The sequence below is a fragment of the Microcebus murinus genome, chromosome 2 (genome assembly GCF_040939455.1).
Source record: "Microcebus murinus isolate Inina chromosome 2, M.murinus_Inina_mat1.0, whole genome shotgun sequence".
NCBI classification, from domain to species: domain Eukaryota; kingdom Metazoa; phylum Chordata; class Mammalia; order Primates; family Cheirogaleidae; genus Microcebus; species Microcebus murinus.
Window position 1 is genome coordinate 30,666,997 of NC_134105.1, and position 22,977 is coordinate 30,689,973.

A 22,977-nucleotide genomic window follows, 5' to 3' on the forward strand; every position below is an offset into this window, starting at 1 on the left:
ACCAGCTGCACTCTTCTGCGAGCAGGGCCTCTGTCCCCTCTCCTTGGACTCCAGTCTACTCTGCCTCTTCCCAGGAGTGAGTCTCTGAGTCGCTGCTGGCCCCATGTGTATACCGGCAAACTGGCCCTGCCCCCGCCTTCTTCATAGAGGAACAAATGAAAGGCCGGATGTGAGGGTGCTCTGCAAACTGTACCTTGCTGTCTGAATGCAAGGTGCTACTCCTCTGAGCAGACATACTATTGGCACTGGTATGAGGGCGGCCGGAGGTCAGGGATCCAGGAGGACCAAGGCCTGTAGGAGTATCGGCCTCGGCCACCAGGGGGGAAATGCTGCATCACCTTTAGCCTGGGGTTTTCCACATGCTGTGAGCAGGTGCCTGAGAGAAGGAGGGAGCTGCAGGTGTAGTGTGAGCCCTTGCCTGCTCGCCTGCGTCCTGCTCAGCACCGGGAGTTCCTCCAGGGGCAGGGCCAGCTCACAGCACATGCCTTGGATGGACATCGTCTACCCCATGCCCCAGCCGCCCTAGCTCCTGAGATCCACCAACTGGCTCACGCCACTCGCTCCATGCCCCGCTCAGCTCCCCAGGGGGAAGAGACCATCCCCTCCTTTGTGAGCCCAGGTCCCCGCCTCACCTGCAGCACTTACTGCATCATAATCCCAGTTTCTTCCTTGGATCCTTTTTGAGACAATGTAAGGGTTTGAATAAACAAATGCACTTGAACTTATTTGTTTTGCATGTTTGTTTTGCTGTAAGGCACCTTGAGCGTGATACTCATCTTTGTAATTCTCGGTAACCAGCACGGGCGAGCACCGTTGGGGGTTGGAGCGCGGCTCTCTCTCCATCCTGCCTTGCCGTCCTGCGCACCCCCATGCTCCCAGGCTGGCGTCTGTTAGAACGGTGTGTAACGGTGGAGGAAATGGGCACCGTGGGTTCTACCACAAGCAAATGGGCTGGCATGTGTATTTGGAGGTCGACTCGCATCGTGGCTGTCTTGGTGCATCCTGGGCTTGTTTTTTGGTTCCAGACTGTATTTTCAAAGTGCAAAGTCACCACTGAAGTCATCTCTTCCAGGAAAATGAGCTGCCGGGCAAGGCACATAATGGGGTGGAAGAGAGGAATAGGAATCCACCAAAGGCCCCATCAGATTGCCTCCTCTCCTCCCGTGCTTTGCTTCTGCTACAGTCCCATGCCTCCCCACTTCCAGCACACGTCACACCTGGACACAGCTGGACTGTGAGAGTTTGCTGTGTCCTTCCAACTAGTGACTGGGTCCACCCACACATCCAGCCTCTCCCGTGGCTCAGGGAGCCCTGGGGAAGGCAGTGTCGAAGGCTGCTGGAGTGGGGATGAGGGTACACAGAGAACAGAGTTTCTGAGACCCCAGAGCCCAGGAAGCATTTCCGTTTGCTATAAGGCTCTGGTTCTAATCTGGGAGAATAAAATCCAGCCTGTGGAGTTATTACAGGATCAACATGAGATTATAGTATGTGGACACAGGAGCATGGTAAGAATGGATTCATTCATTCCACAAATATTCACTTAGCGTCTACTATGGGCCAGGTCCAGTTCCAGGCGCTGGGCACAATATCTAGACAGTGACATGTTGGATGGTGGCGAGTGCTATCAAGAAAGGCAAGGCAGGCCGGGCGCTGTGGCTCACGCCTGTAATCCTAGCTCTTGGGAGGCCGAGGCGGGTGGATTGCTCAAGGTCAGGAGTTCAAAACCAGCCTGAGCAAGAGCGAGACCCCGTCTCTACTATAAATAGAAAGAAATTAATTGGCCAACTGGTATATATATAAAAAAATTAGCCGGGCATGGTGGCGCATGCCTGTAGTCCCAGCTACTCGGGAGGCTGAGGCAGGAGGATCGCTTGAGCCCAGGAGTTTGAGGTTGCTGTGAGCTAGGCTGACGCCACGGCACTCACTCTAGCCTGGAAAACAAAGCGAGACTCTGTCTCAAAAAAAAAAAAAAAAAAAAAAAAAGAAAGGCAAGGCAGAAAAAGGGGACAGGGAATGGGGGTGGTGGCAGTAGGAAGTGTTGCTATTATAAACAAGGGGCTAGAGAAGGCTTCACTGAGGTGACATTTAAGTAAAAACCTCAAGGAAGTCAAGGATTGAACCATGTTGTCAGAGGAAACAGCAAGTGAAAGGCCCTGAGGCTAGAGTTTGTGGAACAGCATGGAGGCCAGAGGATAAGGGGTGCGAGGCGTTCATGGTGGCCAATGAAGGCATTTGCAAGAATCGTGGCTTCTACTTGGAGACAGGAAGCCACGGGAGGCTCCCCCGCCAAGGCGACGCAACCTGACTTTTACAGCTGATTCAAAGCCTCATTCAGCACCAAGACCTCTGCAAGTCCAGCCACGTGCTCTCTCCTTTCTCAGATTTCCTCCAGCTCTCTCCCTCTCTCCCAACCAGGACGGCCCCGCACACCTGCTGCGGACAGGCTGGGAGGAGGCCCCACAGAGGGACTAGCTGGAAAGCGAGAGAACCCGAGCAGTCTGTGTGTGGTGTGGGTGCCGCTCCCCTCCCCGGTGCTCACGGCTCGGCTGCGGCGTGCATGCCGGGCGCGCAGTGATGCCCGGAGGCGATGGCAGCGTCCTTGGTGCCACCTCAGCCTCTGGGACCGCTCGGCGCAGAACTGGAATTTCACCTGGCGCTCCCTCCCCTGTCTACCAAAAGGTGAAATCATTTGTTTTAAAGTAAAACAATTCCCATCTCTATCAGTGGTTTTTAACCTTTTTTGGGTCACCTGCCCCTTTGAGAATCTGCTCACAGCCATGAGCTACCTCTACGGGAATGAACATGGGATGTGCACTCATTTTCTTACACTTCCAGGGGTTTCGCAGGTCCCTGAGAATTCGGTGAGGAAATCATGATCTATGCTAACGACTTCCCCACCATGGCGCCAGATAAATGAATGAATGAATGAACAAATGAAGAATAAGGAGGCTTCATGCAGAAGGAGGAACAACAAGGGATGAACGGAACAGAAAGATGTGGCTTCCTCCAGGCACTAGGATCCTTGCTGGTGGTTTCCGGAGCCTTCCAAGAAGCCAACTGGGAGGAACACGTGGTCGGGCTTTGCTCGGCAGGCGTCTTCTGGATCGCCAAGCACATCTCCCTGGGCTCCATCTGTAGCTCTCGCCCCGCCCCTGAGTGACTGTCTTTCTAGAAGGCATCAAATCCTACCCTCCTCCCTTCCTCAGGGTGTACTGAACAAAGCAGAACTTCTCCTGGCTGGCAGTGGGCTAACAGGATGAACACAAATTCAGACACATAAAATATAAGTGACTGCTTTTTCTTGTCACACAGCTGCACTGGCCGAGGCCCAGGGTCCTTGTGTCAGTCCCTCCACACCCCTCCTCTAGGTCCAGGTTTCCAACCTTCCGGATCATTTAAAGGTTTTGATGCATCTCCTGAGAAAGTGGAATGCCCCGCGAACGCATTCGCATGATCACACTTCCCACTGCGGAACTTCTACCGTAATGTCACGTTCTTTCTCCAGTCACTGCTCCGTGTCGTAACGCAGGGAGAACTTCAGATGACCCGGGGTGAGTAGGAGTCTGGCCAAACACGCAAGGACCCCAGAGAGCTCTGCTCACAGGACAGAGCCTCCAGGACCCCAGAGGTGTGGCCCCGGGTCCCCCACGTCTCCTCTGATCGTTCTGCCTCTTCCTCAGCGCCCTGCCCCAGCCACCCTGTGCCGGGAGTTCCCCAGACAGCCTGCTGTTTCCCACCTCTGTTCCTTTGCAGGTGGCATGCCTGCCACCTGGAACACAGCCCGCCACCCGCTTGTCTCACAAGAAAGCTCTTATCTGCCTCTCAAGCCTCGCCTCCCAGCTCCTCGGAGAGACCGTTTCCTTCCCGTGTGAACCTCGCGTCCCCACCCTCACCCCAGCACGCGTCACACTGTGTTTCCAGCCCCAGCGCTCAGTACATTGTAGCACACTTTTCTGAACCTTTTGGGGGAAACAAAGTTAGAACTTAGATAAATACACTTTAAAGTATGTATTTACCTGTTCCCTTCATGAACTGAGTCCTATTCGCCTTTGTTTCCCTGGGGAACAGCACAGGACACATACTGATGTTCCAGGACATGTTTGTTGATAAATGTCGCCTTTGCAGAATTGTTCTCTCTTTGCCCTTCCAGCGGGACTGTCTGTTGTAACCTCAACGCCCTGCTGTTGGGGTCCTGCCTTTCACTGCCCTCCCACGGCCTCCACTTCTAAGCTGCTGGGAACCTGTTAGCATTGTGTGCAAACCACAAGGACATGGGTGCTGAGGGATTCTCTCAGGAGTAAAGTGACTGACTTGTGTGTATGGAGGCTGTGTCTCAAGTGACAGCTGCCTTGGTGCCTTTGCACTGGGCTCTGGGTGGGTAAGGTCACAGGATGGGAAATCTCCTCCTGCAAGTTGTCATGGTAACCATGACTTTCAATTTCATGTAAGAGAGTCCCTGAGAAGAAAAACACACCCAGGGTGGGGGAGGGGTGGTCGGAAGCCACCCAAAGGCTCCCGACATTGTCCTCCTGTCCCCTTTTCTTTGCTTCCTACTGGTTTACGTGCTCAAGGTAGATGCCATTATGTGTGGGCATCTGAGTAGAAGCTGCTTAAAATAGCCACCCGACTATTTCAGGGAGCAGTTGAATATGCATGAAGCTATTTTAGAAAAGATGTCCCTGGCCCGACCAAAGCAAACCCCATCCTTTCCCTTGGAAGTGCCAAGAGAAGTTGAATGGGACCTTTCTTAGTCTCTCCCACCCGGGTGAGGGCTTTTCAGAAGCCGCAGAAGCAACACCCCGGCTGATGTTGGTCTTGCAGCCGCGATGGCTCTGCCCCGCCTCCCACACCCTGTGGTCAGACATCTCAGCCCTCCAGAGTCCTCCGGAGCCCGGGCAGCCCTCAGCAACCACTCTGCTGCAATCCAGCTGGCCAAGGTCTCTGGGGGTCTCGGAATCTTAGGTATTGCCATTGCTTGTCCATCTATTTATTCATTGAACACACTTTTCACTGAGAGATGGTATGTATGAGCAATGTATTGGGTGCTGCGGACACACAGATCCCTGACACAAACTCATGGGCATGGGAAGGTGGGTGGATGAGTGAGTAGAGGGACAACAGCCATGAAATTCCAAGAGAGCAGGCGATCAGGGTGTTGGGGAGGTCAGAGGAAGGGGCCCTTGCTTCTTCCTGCTGGCTGGAGAAAAAGGACTTTTCAGCTGAGCCTTGGGGAGTGAGTAGATGTCCCAGGAAATCTGAGAAGGCGTGGCAGGCCCCAGGCAGGGGGAGGGTTGGGTGTGGGGTCCTATGGTGTGCTGGGGGGAGCATGTGCTCTCGAGGAGGAGAGAGAGAGAGAGAGAGAGAGAGAGAGAGAGAGAGAGAGAGAGAGAGAGAGAGAGAGAGAGAGAGAGAGAGAGAGAGAGAAGCCAGCCTGTGGGGTCACTGAGGACTGGGCTAGCAGTGCCTCATCTGAGTCCTCAGGCTGGGCTGGGAAGGCCTTCTCTTCTGTGAGCCTCAAGTGCCTGGTGTTCTGCCGTCACTGCCTCCAACCTGGACTGGAAGTCCCTCAGGGCAGGGACCTGGTCAGGTTCTCCTGGGCACCTCCAGAGCCCTGTGCCAGGCTAGGGACTGAGTGGCTCTCATAGAACGTCGGTTGAAAGCATGGGACCTGGAGCCAGACTGCCCGGGTTCACACGTGGAACCTGCCCCTTACTGGCTGTGACCTTGGGCAAGTTATCTGACCTCTCTTTGTCTCCATCTTTTCACTCATAAAATGGAGATAATAATAGGCCCAATCTCACGAAGTTTTTTGATGAGAAGTACATGAGTTAATATATGTAAAGGGCTTAGAAGTCTGCATGGCACATAGTAAGCAACATATAAAAGTGTTAACTTTTCATTATTCTAATGAGTCTGGATTTTTATCTTGACAACGGAGTGCCATCAGTGACAAGTTTTCTTTCCAAATTAAAAATAGCTTTATTGCTTTGACTGATTATGTCACATGTGTCCACTCTAAAATGTTTAAGTATTATCAGTATAAAGAAGAATGGGGAAAAAGGTCCCTTAAATCCTGACTCTCAGATAACTACCATTAACATGATCATCTCCTATGGTCTGAATGTTTGAGTCCCTCCAAAATTCACATGTTGAAATCCTACCTCTCAAAGTGATAGTATTAGGAGGTGGGGCCTTTGAGAGGTGATTAGATTCTGGGGGCAGAACTTTGTGAGTGGGATTAGCACCCTTATAAAAGAGGCCCAAGAGAGACCTCTCAGCCTCTCTACCAAGAAGGTGACATTTATGAGTCAGACAGTGGACCCTCATCAGACACTGAGTCTGCCTTGATCTTGGACTTCCCAGCCTCCAGAACTGTAAGAAATAAATTTCTTTTGTTGATAAACCACACGCTTTATGGTATTTTGTTATAGCAGCCAGAATGTACGAAAACAGCGTATTTTTGATACGGTCAGTCCTCATTATTCAAAAATTCTGTATGCGCAAATTTATGTACTTGATAAAATTTCTTTGTAATCCCAAAGTCCATACTCATTTTCATAATCATTTGTGAATGCTCAGATTGGGGAAAATTTTGAGTTGCCTGATGTCTGTGTGCCCAGATGAGGTCAAACAAGACGATACTCTGCCTTCCTGTTTCACCTCCCATCCTGTAAAGACCTTTTTGCAGACTAGGTAGTGACACATTTTTTGCATTTTTGTGCTTTTTGTTCGGTGATTTTGCTTTTTAACACAGCCCCCAAATGTAGTGCTGCAGTGCTATCTAATGTTTTCAAGCACAAGAGCTGTGCTGTGCCTTCCAGAGGAAATACCCGTGTTGGATAAGCTTTGTTTCAGACATGAGTTATAATGCACTTGGCCCGAGTTCAGTATTAATGAATCAACAATCTATGTTAAATAAGGTGTCTTTAAATAGAAATGCACATAAAACAAGGTTATGTATTGATTAGTTGACAAAAATGCTGTGACCAGGGTCGTGTTGGTCACAAGGTGACCAATGCTGTGGTTCTCCCAAGAGCAATGGTTCAGTATTCGGTAATTCAGTGTTTATGAAGACTTTATAGAAGAACACAGTTACTATGAATAACAAGAATCAACATCTTTCTAGATGCATGGATGTATACTTCTATGTAATTTGGAATGGACCTTCCATACTCTTTTGACACTTTAAAAAGCTCACACATTACTATGTCAAAGGCACCTCTCCATGTCCATAAATACAGGTCTGCAGATGGCGGCACCACCTTGCACTTTTCTTCAATCATTGACCAGCAGCTGCCTATTGATGGGCAATTGGGTTGTTTCCTATTATTCACTATCATAAACAATACTGTTATGGACATCCTTATTGGTAACAATGAAAGAGCTGACATTTGTTCAGCACTTACTGTGGGCCCAGCCCTCTGCTAAGAATTTTATAAGCATTATCTCATTTAAGTTCGACAACAAGCCTATGACGGTGGTATTATTATTACGCCCACTTCGCAGATGAGGACTTGGATGCTTAGAAATGTTAAGTACATTTTCCAAAGTCACGCAGCTTAAAACAGGGTCTCTCTGATTTCAGATTCCACACTTAATGTGCTCTGCTGCCTTCTTAACACACACACACACACACACACACACACACACACACACACACACACACACACACACACACTCCTGGGTGCTTTTTGATTGTTTCCTTAGGATACCTGTTTAGAACTGGACCACGGAGTTGAAGGGGGGCACATTTGAAAGTATTGGTACATACTGTTACATCTCCCCTAGAGGGAATGGGTATTAATTCACAACTCATTAGCAGTGCTCACGTGTTCCCATTTCCCACTCTGCATCTCCCCAAGTGTTCTCGTTCTTGGTACACTTGGATTCTCTAGTGCACATGCTTTGACTGCCGGCCACGGCTCCTTTCTTTTAGTACCTTTGTGGTGTCATGTTTTTTGATCACCTTGGGATTTATTTTGGCACAAGAACCAAGGAACAGAGCCAGTTTTATTTTTCCCCGCGACCCCCAAATGCTAGCTGGCTGTCTTTATACCATGCTAGGAGTTGTTTTTCTTTCCATCTCTAATTCTCACTGCTATGCCCTTGCATACACTGATGTCTACTTCTGAGCTGTCTGCTCCTTGACTCACAGGCCTATTTCTATACCAACACCAATTTTTTTCTAGCCATTCATCTATGTTTATTTTTCAAAATGTACTTTGTAATTATTTTATGAAAAAATTTTGCTGGAATTTTTATTGATATCCTATTTCACTTATAGACCAGTTAATAAGAAACTTCTTAAGTTTCTTCTTGATTATTTTATGCTTTTTTTTTTTTTGAGACAGAGTCTCACTCTGTCACTGTGGCTAGAGTGCCATGGCATCATCGTAGCTCACAGCAACCTCAAACCCCTGGGCTCAAGCAAACCTCCTGCTTCAGCCTCCTGAGTAGCTGGGACTACAGGTGTACACCACCATGCCTGGCTATTTTTTTTTTCTATTTTTAGTAGAGACTTGATCTCACTCTTGCTCAGGCTGGTCTCGAACTCCTGACCTCAAGCAGTCCTCCCACCTTGGCCTCTCAGAGTGCTAGTATTACAGGTGGAAGCCACTGTGCCTGGCTATTTTATGCTGTTATTTCTTTAGAGAATGGACTCTTTTCCCTCTCTGCTTCCTAATTCATTAGAGTGAATTAAAGGTGGCTCATTTCCACCTTTATGGAACTTTTTCAAATCGGCGCTGTAGGACATGATCACTCCCTCCCCCAACCCTTGGCCTTTCCCATGCTGCATCTTGCTTTTTCATCCGGAACTGCAATTACTGCTTAGACAGTGAGCTCCTCGAAGGCAGGGTCCCTAAATGGACTGTTTGTGTATCTCCTACCATACCTTGCAGGTATTTGGGTCTCTGGAGATATTTGTAGTATGGATGAATGAAAGACACCCTTCTGGAAAGCTGATAGTGAAATGAAATGAATCTATGACAAAAATCCTCTTTTCTATGGGCTTTCATTAGAAAACACAAGATTTGTCCTTGGCTAAATCCCCAAGGACAGGTGAGAGTCAGAGAAGTGGTGCGGTGCTAGGCCATGTACAATGTGCAACATGCCCCAACCCCTCTCCCCAGCGACCCACCCTCACCAAGCAGCCAGGGCATTTCTCAGGGAAGCTCCCAATGCCTAAAGAGGCTTTAGGAAGAAGGAAAATGTGCCTGTCACTGTGTTAGACTTTTTGAAAAGCACTTTTCTGCAAGATACAACACCCTGAAAGCTAGAATCGCTAGTCTCATTTTGCAAATGAGGACACTAAGTCTCAGAAAGTTGGAGCCCCTAGTATGTGGTAGGACTAGCTGCAGCCAAGACTGTGGGACTTTGAAGACCTTGCCTCTCCCATAATAGCATCCAGAGCAGTAGAGACTGGGAGGCTGGGGGCTGTGGCCCAGAGAAGAGTCCCACTCAGAGTCACAGAGCGAGGGTCCTGCTTTCAGGAAGCCCAGATTGTCCCTAGAAGACTTCCTCCACCCAGAGTAGCTTGTGATGATGCTCCTACGAATTATTCCTAAACAGCACCAGACTGGGGTCAAAGAGTCACTGTCGGGGCAGGGGACATGTCACACAGGCTTCCTTGTCGCCATGGGACTGGGGAGTAGGGAGGTGGGAGGCTTGCCATGGGGGTGGGTGTTGGTTTCCAGCACACATCTGGGGGTGCCCTTCCAAGGTCCTCCTCTCGGCCTGCCCAGGGTCACGGCTTTTGCCCTGCATGCCCCTCCTGGGAGCGCAGCCAGGCAGCCACTTCCTTGTTGGGCTGGCAGCGGCTGTGCAGGCCTGGGCTTATTTCTAAGCCTGGTCTAAAGCTCAGGTTACTATTAAGGACCATGGGTTGGTGGCCAATATATTTACTGGGTTTGACGCTGTGCCTGGCCCAGGCCCCACAGACATGGTGACTACCGGTCTCCTGCCTCTTTAAGCTCCACTCTGGTCAAGAGGTGATCATATAGAAAATCCCCAACCCTTCCCGAGTGCCACAATAGAGATATCTAAGTGCTGGGGGGCCCGGACGCAGGGGTCTGCAGGCAGCAGGCTACGGAGGCTGGATGTCCGGTGAGGCAAAGGGAGAGCTCTACATTTTGAAGCAAGACTCTGCCATGATTAGATTTGTGCTTTAGAAGCAGACCAACTCCTACATCTATTTTCAATAAACATGTATTATGTTTCAGGTGAAAATTAAATTATTTCTGTTTTGGATAAATAATACCAAACAGACAGAAACACAGAGCAGACGGATGGACCCAGCTGTGCCGCTTCCCAGCATTCATACAGGAAAGAGCCCTGGACTGGGAGTGAGAGAGACCCACGTTCACGTTCAAGTCCCTGCCAATGACTTGCTATGTGACCTCCAGCAAACAACTTCCCCATCTCAGCCTCAGTTCTGTCGCCTGTAAAATGGGCACACTGCCACCTAATATTTTTGTATCAAATGGGATGGCGAATGGCATTGCACATGGGCACATACTTGGCACACGTGTGGCATTCAGGTAAAGCTCGGGGAGGCTCGGTGCCCCACACCTGAGGACATTTCTGATGTCCCGCAGCCCTGCAATTTCTCGGGAAGTCTCTCTCAGATGTTCCAGCTCAAATCCAAGCCTGTCCTGTAAAAACACGACCCCATCCAGAGAAGCAATCTCCCTTGTGCTTGGTGGGCCACCTGCCCGCCGGGCGCAGCCTGCTGGGCCATGAACGTCAACAACGGCCTCTTCCTGGTGGGAGAAGGAACAGGGAGCCGGCTTGTTCTCCGAGAGCAGAGTGCTGGCGGGCGACGAGGAACATTTTAAGGTGGGACGCTTTTTCCTGCACCGCTGGCAGCTGTCTACATAAGGCGTCCATTATGTGCAGGCCCCAAGGCCGGCGGGCCCGAGAGGCCAAGCTAAAATTAGTGTCAAATGTGCACCCGCCAGAGATGCAGAACATCCGAAGGGCAGAGGCCTCCGAGCAGCCGCCCGGGCAGGAGAGGGGAGGGGGCGCCCGGCAGCTGTGGCAGCTGCTGCCTCCGGTTCCTCCCGGGCACAGGGACAGACGGCCCTGCCCAGCAGCCTGGTTCAGTAGCCCAGCTTGAGTTAACAAATAGAATGCAGAGTATAATCCCAAATATATATTTTTAAAAAAATCCAGTGCATAGAAAAAAGGTGGGAGAAGAATTTGCTAAATGTCTCAGTCACGGATGTGGAATAGTGGGTGAATTTTTTTCTTTTCCCGTACTTTTCAAAATGTTCTCAGTAAGTATGAATGACTTTTGTAATCAGAACAGAACACAATAAAAGATGCTATAAGTTCCATATTTATATTAGATATATAAAATGATTAAATTGTGTATGCTTAGAGGCAGGAAGTATATATGTGTGTGTGTAAATATATTTCTATGGTGTCAATAATTGACATTCTCCAACCCCTCATTTTATGGAGGAAACTGAGGCTTCAGAAGCAAAATGTCTGTTTAGGAAGCTAAGAAACTGCCTTTCACTGAGCCTTGGAGCTGAATCCCAACCCTGGCTTTGCGTCTGCAGCTCATGGAGCTTGAAGAAAAGCAAGGGTCTTTGAAAGAAGCACAAAACAAAAACAACAAAAGCACCCTGCTCCTTGAAGTCTCAAACATTCACAGAGCAGGAGTGAGCCCCTCTCCGCTAATACCTTCTCTACCTCTGCAGGGCTTGTGGTCTCTTGTCAGATCTGCCCATGGGAGTCTTTGAGGGAACAGGTGACAAATCGTGACGTAGGGGCACAAAGGGCATGGTGTCCTTCCTTTCCTGAGGTGGGGCAGGCTGGGGGGAGGCTGACAGATGCCAGGTCTTTGGGACAGGGAGGGTTGGCTAGAGGGGCTGGCATTTAAACTCTCCCCTGTCTGGCTCCCCGCACTCTTCCAGTCTCCAGGCCTGGCAGTGCCCCATAGCACCCAGGTGTCCCCACCTGAGGCCTTTGCTTCAGCCTCTCCCTCTGCCTGAGTGCCCACCCCATCCCCATTTGCTGCTCCAACTCTTCCAGGGCCCAATTCTTCCATGCATTTCTGCATTCTTGTTGGTGAACAAATTTTTAAGTGCCTATTATGTGCTAGAGCAAGACGGACATAGTAGGTGCCTCTAGTGCTTAGAGAGAGGCTACCCAGGGTCATTCAAGCATGGACTCTGTGGCCAGACTGCCTGGGTTCAACCTGATGGAGCCACATCCTAGCTGTGTGTGCTTGGGCCAGTTACACACCCTCTCTGTGCCTCAGTTCTCACCTGTATAAGGGGATGAGAGCAGTACCTGCCTCATAGAGTTGCTGCGCAGGTAGAGTGCAAATCTATATAAAGCTCTTAGAACAGTGCCTGGCATGTCGCAACTGCTCCCTCCTTATGGTGCATTGCCCCCTCCCCACCCTGGCGGCACCCCTCTCCACAGTCCCATGGCACTCTGGACACCCCTCCACGAGGGCATCGGTGGTTCATGCTGCAGGTATTTGAGGCCCCTCCTTCTCTGTACCTAGGCAGGGACTGAGTTTCATTCATCTCTATCCCGGCACCTGGCATGAATGCTGCAACCCCTCCAGGATTACTTCGGAACTCACAGGTAACAGGTGCCCTCAACCCCAACCAAGAAAAGTCTTAGAAGCCCGCCCACTGCCTTAGAGGATCAGAGGCTGCACATCTGGCCTTATCACAGAGCTCGTAGATGTTCCTCTTAAACTGTGAGCCCTGGGTATGACCCTCCTGATGCGGTCTGAGCTGTGGAGGGGCCTGGGTGCTAGGCTTCCATGGGTGCTTCTCCAAGACAGGGAGCTCTAGGGAAGTCATTATGAATGCCAACAACTGATGTCCCTGCACACCAGGGTGTTTCCCAGGCCACGCCTTTGCCCACGCCAGCCCCTGTGCCTGGAACCCCTCCGCTCCCTTTCCATAGTCCTGCTGATCTGACAAAGCCCCACTACCCCCCGTGCCAGCCCGCATGGCCCCTCCACGTGCCGTCCCCATCACTGCCCCCGAATGTAGCTCCTGTCTTCTGCACTTCCCCTGTTTCCTACATGGGCCTCTGCTGCTACTCTTGCCCAGTGTGGCTGTTCCTTTGCCTACATGTCTCTTCTGGAGAAGGGACCCTGTTGTTCTCACCTGGGCCCCTGGGGTTCCCCAGTGCCTGGAGCAGAGGAGCCGTCAGGAAGGTTCTGCTGAATGGACTCTTCAAAGGCAAGGCAAGTCCGTTGGGCTGACTTCCTGCAAGACACCTCAGCCAACTGCTCATGCCACCTGCTGAACCCACAACTCACTGGTCCTTCTAGGCCACCACTGCCTGCTACGAGCCACTTGCTCCTTCACAGGGACGTGAGTTGGCAGAGGAGTGCAGACTAAGTGCTGAGCATGTGACGGGCAGCGCGCTGGTCTCTCCTCCAGCTCGTGCACTTGACTCTGGACCCCCGCAGCAGGCAGCTATCTTATAGACAGAGACCCCGAGGCTGAGGCAGGTCACAGTGCTCCCGAAGGAGGGGCAAGGCAGGGTCTGGCCCTAGGGCCTACTCTTTCTACCCTCCCGTGAGACAACAGATGCGAGAGTGTTCTGAGTTCTACCAAGAGAGAAAACTATAAAACTGCAAAATATTACCTAGCACATGGAAACCACTTTAGGGCCAGAGCAAACTTGCTACGAGTCAGCGGAGAGGAGAGGGCTGGAGAGGCCTTAGGAGCAGTGCTGAATCCTTACATCCTCATAGTAGTGGTCCCCAACCTTTTCGGCACCAGGGGCTGGTTTTGTGGAAGACGATTTTTCCATGGGGGTGTGGGGGGTAGGCGGAGCTCAGGCGGTGATGCCAGTGACGGGGAGGGGACGGCCAGAAATGCAGATGACACAGATGATGCTTCCCTCGCTGGGTGCTCACCTCCTGCTCTCTGTCCCCTCCTTCCACAGTTGCATGGAAGACGATTCTTCCACGCAGGGAGGGCCAGGTGGGGGCAGAGACAGGGAGCCAAGCAGCCCTGCAGCAGAGCGGCGGCCCAATCCTGGACAGACCCCAGAGTGCCTGAGGATTCTCCGCATCTGGAGACCTGATGGGCCCCTGAGCCTGTGAGAGTCTGGGCCCCCTCTCCTGGCCCCCCAATGAGGTTCTACCAAGAGCACCTCCTCTCAGCTCTTAGCCCACCCCCAGGCCTGTCAGAACCACAGAGCTGACTGCCTTCCTTCCTTCCACTTAGGACTCAACCTGAGCTCCTTGGTTTGACATTCAGAATCCTGCACCCATCTTCTTGGGCCCTATGTCCCAGCCACCCCATCTTTGCACTTCCTGTTCCTTCAGCCCAGAATACCCTTCTTCCATGTTTCACCTGGTGAGCTCCTACTCATGCTTCAAAGCCCAGTTCAAGTGTCACCCACTGAACCACTCCCACAACCAAACCCAGACGGAATGGACCCCTCCTGCCTTCACAGGTTTTGCTGCACTGTGGCCATCCACACATCCATCCCCTTCCCTGGACGGCAGTGCCATGATTCGCTCCTCTCTGTGCCTCAGCGCCCCACCCAGAGGATAGAGCACAACAGGCAATACATGGTACCCAGATGAGCAGGCCATGGGAGGGCAGGCGTGGGTCTGGTGATGGCCTGTGCTGAGTTTGACTTCAAGCAGAGTTAGCTAGAAGGGATACTGGTCCCTCCCCCAGTGCACACATACACACACATACGGCGCACACAGCCCGGCCCAGGTGCTCTAGGGATGTGAGGTCCAGGGAGTGGTCACACAGGAGACTGAGCCCTAAGGAATCAGCTCACAGCTGCAGTACCGTCCCCACAGCCCCTTGTCACACCCCATGGCCTTGACCGGAGCCCAGTTCGCTGAGTCCCGCTCTCTCTCTTTGCAGATGAGGAAGCAGAAACCCAGAAAGGAAGGCCCTTGCTTGAGACTGTCCTGGGCAAGAAAGGCAGACCGGTGGCCTTTGGGATGTGGGCAAATGGCTCTGTGTCCTGTGGGGTGGGGGAATGGGGAGAGCTTACCTGCCAAAAGCCAGCCGTGGTCTCATGCTTGAGATGTGTCAGAGATTTCTAAGAGCTTGGAGGACTGTGTTGGAGGGAGGCCTGTGGGAAGTAGAAAGTGAGAATATTATACCACTGCCATCTGTCAACTTTCATCTGAGTTTGAAAAATGCATCCAAAAATGGTGAGCACAGCCTTGCTGGGAGTGAGGCCCCAGCCGCCGCCCTTCTCCAACGTGGTTATCTCGGGGTCAAAACCGGGCCCCTGGGGATGCCTCCGCAGCCTCGAAACCCTCCTCACAGAGCTGAAAGTCGCCAGGCACCTGCGCCTGCCGGTGCCACAGGCACGCTGGTCTTGCTCTCAGGCCTGGGGGACTCTCACTTGCAAGCACTCCTCGGGGAAAACACCCCTCACAGGCTCCCGGAGCACTGTGCCTTGGAATCCACTCCTTGTTCCTTTCATTAGTCATTAATTCATGCAAGCATTCAAGAGCCATTCGGGAAAGCTGTTAGATGCTGGTGTCAGGCCTTAAGGAGAGGAAATCCCTGAGAATGGCAGCTCAGATCCAGTAAGAAAGGCACATGTAGACCCAGGAAGAATGTCAGAATGCCACGGGCTCCCTGCCCGCAGCCTGGTGGGCTCCTCCCTTCCCCAAGTGATCTCTGTGCCAGACACCGGGCTAAGCACTTTGACTGCATGCTCTAGGAAGGCAGAATGCCCCTACCATCCTCAGCACAAGGACCGCTTTCTGTGTGCAATTGTTTCTCAGAGCTCCTAATGGTAGCTGTATACCTAGTGTCTTCTCATTGAGAAAATAAACAATGTAACAGTTACAATGAACAAAATGCTTTATGATTAATTTTTATTTTAGTAATCATAGCACCACTACATCGATTTTAATAATGATTACACACATACTCATTTGTGACATGTTATTTATGTCCCTTGGGCTTAAGGCGTTGAGCCCTTGGGGATCTAGTCACTCAATGTCCATGTAGCAGAGATTTGTGGAGTATTTCTGGGATGCCCGGCGCTGTGGCCCAGAGGGCAGGGGCCCTGGCATGGGCAGGAGCCGCAGCTCTGCAGGGAGGCACTCTCAAGCGGAAGCCCGGGCAGACTGGGCGTGTGCCCTTGGGCAGGCCATCCGGGCTTTCTGCGGCTCAGAGTCCTCATGAGTGCAATGGAGCTGGGAATCCTGACACTCTACAATTGTATGAGGATGAAATGAGACAGTAGAAAGCACCTAGGTCGGGGCCTGGCACAAAGCAGAAGCTCAACAAATGTGCACCTGAGGATTCGCATCATCACCACCATTTTCATCACCAGCTTCGTAAATATCATATTCATTACTACCAACAGCAGCTGCAGCACCATCATCGTCATCGCCACCACCATTCTATTTCCCTTCTCTTTCTGACCCCGCCCTTGCCCCCATTAGGGTACACAGCAGTTCTACCTTCTAACAGAGTTACTGGTATCCACATCTGAGTCCTCAGGTTCACGCCCAGCTCTATAACGTCACATGTCATCACAGGACCAGCAAGTCAAGGTCATGAACGGAACCTAGGTCCATTTTCTGCTATGGCCTCGGCTGCTGTGTGCCCTTTGGTAAATCTTGTCACCTCTCTGAGCCTCCATTTCTTTATTTACAAAATGGATCGTCAGTATTATACCTATTCCATCTGCCTCCATAAATTTGTGTTGTATGCACTTGGGTAAGTTACTTACCTTGCCTGAATCTATCTCCCCATATGTAAAATAGGAACCAACCATCGTTTCAGTAATTCACAGAACTGGTGTAATGATTAAATGAAATAACAGACATAAAACCGCCGCCCACCCTCCCACACGGGGAAAGGCTCAGTAATTGATGGTCATTATTGTTTACGTTGTTGTTGTGATTATCAACATTATTATTGGCACATTTCTCCTCCCCGCCTGTGGGTCCCCGAGGACATAGGCAATTCCAGATGCATCTCTTCTCCCTGCAGAGCCAGCACAGGGCCTGCCTCCCAGCAGACATTGGTGAGTGACTGCTAAAACAGTCTTGGAGGCTCACACCAATGAGGCACAAACGCACTCAAGGGCCAGGAGCGTGGGGCCTTGTTGGGACCATGAAAAACCCAACGGATCTCCTGCAGGGAGTCGCTGTCACCCAGAAGCCAAGCTGCAGGTCTGCTAGATCATTCATTCATTCATTCATTTATTCACTGAACTGACACTAAATTTTCACTTTGGTCGAATAACAAACCCTTGCCCTTGCCTGGTATTTTAATCCTGTTTTTTATCCTGTTTTGAAACAGGATGTTTCCATTTGCCACCACCTTTAGTCTCCACAGAAATTTCTGGAGGCAGATAGAATAGGTATGATACAGATAATCCATTTTGTAAATAAAGAAATGGAGGCTCAGAGAGGTGACAAGATTTATCAAAGGGCACACAGCAGCAGAGGCCGTAGCAGAAAATGGACCAAGGTTCCGTTCATGGCCTTGACTTGTTGGTCCTGTGATGTCATGCATTTGCCAAATCTAGGATCATTCATTCTCAATTCTCACTGCCCAGTTTGCTTCTCAGCAAATAAAACTGAATTGAATTATTGTTGATGTTATTTTAACATGCCTGTTGGAAAAGAAAGACTCTAAGTTCCATGAGAGTAGGAACTAGGAGAGCCACAACAGGGTTGGGGCAGTTAAATGTATGAACTCTGATCCCCAGACTACCCGGGTTCAAATCCTGGCTCTGACACTTAATGGCTGTGGGACCTAATGTCTTCATCTACAGAGAAAGGACAATAATAGTTAGCTATCTATGGGGTTGCTATGAGGATTAAATGAGCCAATCCATGCAAGATGTCTAGAATAGTACCCAGCACATAGGAAGGGGTAGCTGCAGTTATTATTATTTGTAATTCATCTCCTGCACCTGGCATAAGGCTGATGCATGGAAAATCCTCAATAAACATTTATTGGATAGTTGAACAGATGAAACATTCCCTGTAAAGAGCTAAACATCTATGTTTCAAATACTGATGAGCAGGGTGAAGAATGGTTGAAGCCCTGGCCCCAAGGAATCCAGGGTCCCCCGGTTCCTCGCTCACGGTCAGATCCAGGTGGGAGGAAATTGGTCATTCTGGGGCTCAAAGCTCTGTCCACTGACTGGCAGTAAATGTGACTCATAGTTAGGAGCACAGGTTCCAGAATCAGATACTTAAATTCAAGTCCTCGCTCTGTTGTTTCATCACTCGCTAATTGTGTCTTCACCTCCTTGTACTTGCCTCAGTGTCTCTATCTGTAAAATAGGGATACTCACACCTACCTTGAAGGGATGTTGGGTGGACTAAAGGTCACATGGAGGAGGTAGAGCCTCCTTCACCTCACCCTGGTCCATAGCCATAGTAACAATGAGCTTAGTGGGATCAACAGCAGGTCACCCTGATAGAGCTCATCCAACGGGCCAACTCATTCTGTGCTAAGCACTGTTCCCATCCCACTCTCCCTCATGTGGGCTTTAGGTCCCTTTACCAGGGACAAGCTTGTTAGTGTAGCCTGGGTTTCACTCTATAGGCCAAAAGGCTGCTACAAAAAGGCAAATTTTCTACTTGGCTCCAGCATAGACTAGGCTCTGTGGAGGTGAGACAGCTGCTTGGGAAGTGGCCCCCAGGGAAGGGCAGTCTCCAGAGAATCCACTTGGAGAGTTCCCCCCAAGTGCCAGTGCCAGCAGCCAACAGCAGCGTGCAGCTGCCTCTGAGTCAGTCCAGTTCCTGCGGTGGCTGCAGACCCTTCCTGCACTTCCCCCACCAAGACCTTGAGGCTGGCATGGCAGACTGTCCTGCTTACGGGAAGGAACACACATGCACTGAGCCAGAAGCTTTAATTCCTTGTCTCATCTAATCCTCATCATGAGCCCTTGGTCCCCTGATCACACCACGTACCAGCTGTGAGACCCTGGGCAAACCATTTAGCCAACCATGCTGTGAGCACCTGTGAATATCCTTGCTCATTAGACCCATTTTGCAGAGAGTAGGTCTCTGTGATGCAAGCTGCACTGTCCAAGACCATCTAACTAACAAGGCACAGAGCTGGAGCTGCTGGACTTCAAAGTTCCATTCATTCATTCATCCGTCAATTACTTTTTGAGAGCCCACTATGTGGGCACTGGACCCATACTGTGTTTTTAAAATATTCATATTATCTACTTCCCATCACTCCTATGACTCTAGTATTCAAAGCAATCCAACTTAACAAAGACACATTAAGTCCTACGTGCCAGGCACTGTGCGGAGTTCTGGTGTAAAGGATCACATTGAACCCTCATGACCACCCTGTGCAGTTGACCTTTTTATGCCCTTTATTGATGACAAAACAGGCAATTCAAACAGGCAAGAGAACCTGCCCAGGCTCACACACAGAGCTGACATCCATCTGACCCCCAAACCCACTTTCTTCCCTTCCCACCATGTTGTTCCTCTCCCTCCAAGACACTGTCACCTCCCCACTCCAGCGTGGCCCACACAACGCAGGCTCTGGAGGTTCCAGCCGGTGTCCACCCCGCAGTCCCTCACTCAGCAGAGAAGAACAGCTCTCAGCCCTGCTGGCCATGCCACCCACACGGGATCTTCAGGACTCTGTATCTCCTTACATCCTGCTACCCCTTGAACTTGACCCCAGCATGACAGATCTATAAAACCCAGGAATGTTCTTGCTTATATCTTGCCTATCTCTAAAAAGGATGTGAGGAAGATTAAAGGATAAAAGTGCAGACCAGGCCTCAAAACACTGGACACATGCAAAATCCAGATGAGAAGGAGCAGGGAAGAAAATGTTTTGAAGGACACTGCCCAGTGCTCGCAGGGCCTGGGGAAACTGGTGCTCTCACATCGCTGCTGGTAGTGGAAATTGGCTGAGTGCTTTTGAAAGGCAATTTCACAGCACGCATCAAGAACTTTGCCTTATAAATATCCACACTTCTGGGCACAGTCATCCCAATTCTCAGGAATATAGTCTAAGAAAAAAAATTCTAAGTAAACTCCATGCAGTGTTAGTTATAATATTGAAACATTAAATACTGACAGCCAATCTGGGTGCTAACACATGGAAAGGGCTAACACACAATGAAAACTAAGGTACATCTATATTAAAGGTTGACAGGCTGTATGCCAAAACCTATTGGTAGCCCATATTTACAAATAAAGTTTTATTGGAACACAACCATGCCCATTCATTTATATACTGTCTGTGGTTGCTTTTGTGTTATAACAGCAGAGTCGAATAGTTATGACAGAAACAGTATGGCCTGAAAAGCTGAAAGTATCTGCTTATCTGGCCCTGGACAGAAAAACATTTGCTTACCTCTGATCTAACTGATGGAACATTACACGTCCTTTAAGAATGATGTGATAACATGAAAGTATTCTAGGTATCAGGTTGAGAAAGGCAAGCTGCAAAGTTTTGTATACATGATGATTTCACCATATATAAAAATAAAAAACCCTACGAATAAAGCCACATGAAAACTGTACATAAACAAAAGCAGATAGATGAAAATACTAACAGTTTGGGGGGGTACAGTGTAATTTTTTTTTTTTTTTTTTTTTTTTTTTTTGCTTTCTTGTACTTGTCTCTATTCTCTAATTCGTAGGAAATATCCAAGTACTATATATGGAAAAAATGCACATTTTACAAAGACAGATGCCGAGCTGAATATGATCTGGGCATCCTAGTGGCCACAGCAAAGAATAAAACTGGGCGATTTTTATCATTTGGCAGCAGGAAGGAATCAGGAAACCGGGACCTGGACCAGATTTCTGAGAAGAATTAGTTACCAGGGTCTTTGTTTCAAGTTGGTTTTGATTAACACAATGTACAACCTTCTCTACTGTTTTGCTGATGTACTGAGGTGTGACCCACATATATGGCTATTCCTGGTTATTTATTGGCTCTCAGTGATGTCAAAGAAAGAATGTTAAGCTGTGGTTCTGTAAAGGTAATTCTCCCGGTGGCCAGGGTGATGTAGGAGTTCAGATCAAGGAAAATCTTGCAGAATCTTATGGAAAAAAGCATCAATGTATCCATTGGACCAGTGAATTTTAGCCAGAGAATCTTTTCTTAGAACATAGACCTTCCACGGAAGACCAGTGAGTAGAAGAAGTAAGGGTGAGGCGCTCTGGCGGTAGCTGCGTAGGGTGCATCTCAAGTCACCCCTCAGCTCCCTCCAAGGCTGCCTCTTGACGGTGTTCTGAGGGACCTCTGGGTCCACTGCATCGGGCCACCCCCAGCGCCCCCATGGAGTCCCTGATCTTTTGCCAGGTTGGGGGCACAGGCTGCTCTGCTGCCCACAGAAGGCAGGGCCATGTCTTCCAGAAGCCAGAACTACAGAGCAAAGACAAGATTTCATGGTAAAAATTAAAAAGCTCAGCTCATGACTTTGCCTTATGGAAAGGCTTAGGTGGGGACGAGAAAGGACTTAGCATTTTCTGGAACAGTTTGGAGGCTCTTACAGGCGCAGGGCTACAGCCCACGTCTCTGTGCTGGGTGGATGATGCTAAAGGGCAGACGTGTGAAGCAGGGTCACAGACCCATTCCCCTTCCAAGAGGGGGGAATGACAAGCCTGTTGGAGCAGGTGTGGGGCCATAGGGTGAAGTGACCAAGAGCGGGCTCTGGGTCCGATTCCAGTCCTGCTCTGTACTTACTAGCTTTGTCCATAGGAAAAGCTCTTTCTAGACTTCAGTTCTTCATCGGTAGAAAAGGAAAAGGATAGACATATGATAGAGTTGTTGGTAGAATTAAATAAACAACTGTATGCCGAGTGCTTAGCACCCTACCTGTCCCACAACGGGAGCTCAATAACACTTTGCCCTTTGCAGCAATAGACCCGGCCAAGCCCAAACTCTGCCCTGCCAGGGGGAGGCCTTCGATTCTCGCAGCTTTGAAGAAAGACTCAGGGATGTTCTGGGGTTGACCTCAGTTGCCTATAGTCAGTGAAGAGATGACTATGTTAGAATTTCTAGAGCAACTTGGAGAAGCCAGGAGCAGCCACTCCCCAGGTGAGTGCACGGGGAGCTTCTATGAATAGAAGGATTTGATAGAATCCTCTGCCCTATCAGGGCGACATCAGTAATGGGGACTGCCTTTGTGGGGACCTGCCAGAGAGTGCTCCCATGTCCTTGCTCCAAGTGGCTAGTCCCATGGTGTTGAGGTTGTGCATCTTTTACCTCCACGTGAGGAAGGTGTACCACGCCATCTCTGTTGTGTCTTTGGGTCAAGGGTCATGTGCTACCTGGTGGTGGCATTTGTCCACTCAGTATCCTTTCTTCCTACTTCTGTGATGACATTCTGATTGCATCCAGGGCAATCCACTCTCCTGGTCTCATGGACAGCAAGTCAAGGCTTCCTGCTTTCCTGCAGCCATGGGGAGGGCAGAGCCTGAGCCAGGCATACTGCATACTACTGCCAGGCCCCTGACCCTGGGAGCTCATTCTCCCATCTCAGAGGCCATGATAAGACTGCTACTGATTAATTCCTGTTTTCTGGTCCCTGGAGGGACCCCAGATCCTTTTCTGAGCCTGGTTCTCCAGCCTTCCTGTCAATTCTGTAAGATTCTCATTATCTCTCCGATATACTCCCTTTTTGCTTAAGTTATCTCAAGTCAGTATCTGTTGCTTACACCAAAGAGCCCTAATGGATTCAGAAAGGAAGAAGTCAAATGGCTTCCTTTGGCACATAGGGCTGTGACCAAGAACTCTAGCACCAAATGCAAACAGGAAAAGTTCAAGTTAAATTCTAGGAGCTACCCAACATCTGTGTATTCACCTGCTTCTCTGCTGGCAGACACCTGTTTGCATCAGGGTAAGCCGTTCCCCAGGCCCAGGGATAAATTATGATGGTCTAATTGGCAATGGTAATTTTATTCCATTTTCCAGTGACTGGTTCATGTGACTTCATTCTGGCTAATGGGATCAATTACTTCCATTTTGGAGTTAAGGGAAGTCTTTC

General features: G+C 49.9%; 1 protein-coding gene across 2 annotated transcripts in view; it reads right to left on the reverse strand.

Moving 5' to 3' along the window:
* The window catches only part of HIVEP3 (HIVEP zinc finger 3), a 470,759-nt gene that overhangs the window by 151,570 nt on the left and 296,212 nt on the right, over positions 1–22,977 (reverse strand). For both annotated transcript variants that reach the window (XM_075997106.1, XM_012735840.2), the window contains one exon: positions 15,007–15,087. The gene's annotated coding sequence lies outside the window, so the exon portion shown is untranslated. The remainder of the gene's footprint in view (positions 1–15,006; positions 15,088–22,977) is intronic.